A 2,802-nucleotide genomic window follows, 5' to 3' on the forward strand; every position below is an offset into this window, starting at 1 on the left:
CTCTCTCAGCCTCGAATATAACCCCTCGATTCCCCTTACTGACTAAACATCTCAGCCTCGAGCGACCCAGCCCCAACAGCCCTCTGCGGTAAAGACTTCCACAGACCCACTCCCCTCGGTGGGAAGAAATTCCTCCCCATCTCTGTCTTCAATGAGCGACCCCCCCCTTACTCTGAGATGATGCCCCCTCTGGTCCTAGACTCTCCCACACAAGGTGGGGAAACAATCCCTCCACATCTCCCCTGTCAGCAAACCCCCCAACCCCGGCTTTTCTGTTTCAATAAGGTTGCCCCCTCATTCTCCTAAACTCCACCCGACCTACTCAACCTCTCCCTCATAAGAGCGTCAATACACCCTCCCCCACCCCATTTCTGCCCCCAGGAATTGGCCCATAGGGAGGGGGTGTAGGGGGCTGGAGGAGGTGACAGAGTTAGTGAGGGGGGTATAGGGGGCTGGAGGGGGTGACAGAGATAGGGAGGGGGTGTAGGGGGCTGGAGGAGGTGACAGAGATAGGGAGGGTGTGTAGGGGTCTGGAGTGGGTGACAGAGATAGGGAGGAGATGTGAGGGGCTGGAGGAGGTGACAGAAATTGGAGTGAGTTCTGTTGTGAACGCCCTTATGTTGCTTGAGGGTGCCTGGGGGTCCCCATTGAGCAGAAACTTGAACTGGGACCCAGCCCCATATCAATACAGAGGCTACAAGGGGCAGGTCAGAGGCTGGGAATCCTGCAGCGAGTAACTCCCCTCCTGACTCTGCCCCGTCTCCCCCCTCAAAGCCTGTCCCACCATCGACACGGCACAAGGCAGGAGGGTGAGGGAACACTCCCCACTTGCCCTGGATGGGGGCAACTCCGACAACACTCGAAGCTCGACACCGTCCAGGGCAAAGCGGCACCCCCACGCCCGCTCGATGGACACGGCAACCCTCCCTCCCTCACTCCACCACCGACGCACAGCGGCATTAGCTGGGCTCATTAGGAATGCTCAGCTGAGCTCCAACACCGACGCACACCAGCAGCAGTGTGTACCGTCTACAAGACACACCGCAGCGACTCACCTGGGCTCCTCCCACAGCACCATCCGAACCCGCCACCTCTACCCCCCTGGAAAGGACAAGGGGCAGCAGATACGGGGGGGGGGGGGTGGGGTTTTTACCACCAGCCCCTGCAAGTTCCCCTCCGTTCTCCACCACCCCCCCACCCCCAACACCGACTGGTAACAACATGTGCTGTTCCTTTGGTGTTGCCGGGGTCAGAGCCTAGAATTCTCTCCCTGGGGGCACTGTGCGGGGAGTCTCGGGGGAGGGGGAACTACAGCACCTTCTCCAGGGGGGCAATTAGGGACGGAGTGATAAATGAAGACGAGCAGAAAGACGAGGGGAGACAGAGGAGGGAGAGACAGAGCGAGAGAGAGAGACAGAGACAGAGGGAGAGAGACGAGGGGAGACGGAGGGAGAGAGACAGAGGGAAAAAGACAGAGAGAGATGGAGGGAGAGAGAGAGACGAGGGGAAATGGAGGGAGAGAGAGAGACAGACGGAGGGAGAGAGAGAGAGACGGGGAGAGAGAGAGAGAGAGACAGAGGGAGAGAGACGAGGGGAGATGGAGGGAGGGAGAAACAGAGGGAGAAAGATGGAGCGAGAGAGAGACAGAGACGGTGGGAGAGAGAGACAGATGCAGAGCGAGAGAGACGGAGGGAGGGAGAGACAGAGGGAGAGAGGTGGAGCGAGAGAGAGAAGAGGGGAGATGGATAGGGAGAGACAGGAGGAGATGGCGGAGATGGAGGGAGAGAGGCAGAGCAAGAGAGAGAGAGATGAAGGGAGACGGAGGGACAGAAAGACGATAGGAGAAGGCTAACACAGCTCATTGCACTGTGACAGACACACACCCCTGTCTCATTCTCTCCGAACCAAGTCATTTTCTCGTGCCTACTTTTGCATTTCCTTTTTCAAACACATGCTCTTTCAAACACATCCTCTCTCTGTCTGACTTTCTCATCCCCAACTGTCATTCTGCCCCACGCACTGTCTCTCTACCCCTTCCCCTTTCTGCCTCTCTCTCCGTTTTTCCTGTCTCTCTCCCATCTCTTTGTCACCTTTTCTGTTTGTGTGTGTCTCTCTCTCTCTGTCTCACGCTCTGTTTGTCCATCTCTCTCTCCCCCACTCCGTCTGTATCTCTCTCACTCTCTGCCTCTCTGTCTGTACGCCTTCAGACACCCCCTTCAATCCCCCACACTCCCTCCAGCACCCCCTGAGTCTCTCTCTCTCGTGTCTCTGCCTCTCCTCTGTCCCCCTCTGCTGCTTTATCTCCCGATCCCTCTCCCCCTCTATCCATTCAGGGTGGGGGCAGGAGGAGGAGGGAGTTGCGGGGGGGTGGGTGAGGTTTCGCTCGAGGAAGAGGAGAAATGAAGGAATGGGATGTGGCAGGAAATCTTTGCTAACGGGTTGGTATTCAGGAACTCATCAGCTGCATCTCGACTTCCTCAGCAGGTTGAGAGAAGGCACATCAGACGTCCTCCCCGTGTGTGAATAGATACCTCGCCCACCCTCTCTCCCGCTGCATATTTATTTCCGACAGAGGGCGATGGAACTGGCGAAGCTCTCGAACGACGAAGAGGGAGATGCGGTGGTGAACGGCAGTCTCATTGGCGAGCCATGTCACGAGAAGGTGATATTAAATGATGGGTAAGTGCCCACTACACTGTGCACGGCTCCAGTCTCCCTGACCCTCGGTCAGACCCACACCGGGAGCACGGCTCCAGTCTCCCTGTCCCTCGGTCAGACCCACACTCGGAGCACGGTTCCCGT

General features: G+C 57.6%; 1 long non-coding RNA gene across 4 annotated transcripts in view; it reads left to right on the plus strand.

Annotated features, from left to right (window-relative positions):
- Positions 1–2,802, plus strand: part of LOC125482586 — a 6,451-nt gene that overhangs the window by 2,842 nt on the left and 807 nt on the right. For 2 of the 4 annotated variants that reach the window (XR_007261690.1, XR_007261692.1), the window contains exon 2: positions 2,482–2,679. This is a non-coding gene — a long non-coding RNA (uncharacterized LOC125482586). The remainder of the gene's footprint in view (positions 1–2,481; positions 2,680–2,802) is intronic. The other 2 variants (XR_007261691.1, XR_007261693.1) reach the window with 1 other exon arrangement.

This window comes from Rhincodon typus, unplaced genomic scaffold (assembly GCF_021869965.1).
Source record: "Rhincodon typus isolate 14 unplaced genomic scaffold, sRhiTyp1.1 hic_rhity00012939, whole genome shotgun sequence".
Lineage (NCBI taxonomy): Eukaryota > Metazoa > Chordata > Chondrichthyes > Orectolobiformes > Rhincodontidae > Rhincodon > Rhincodon typus.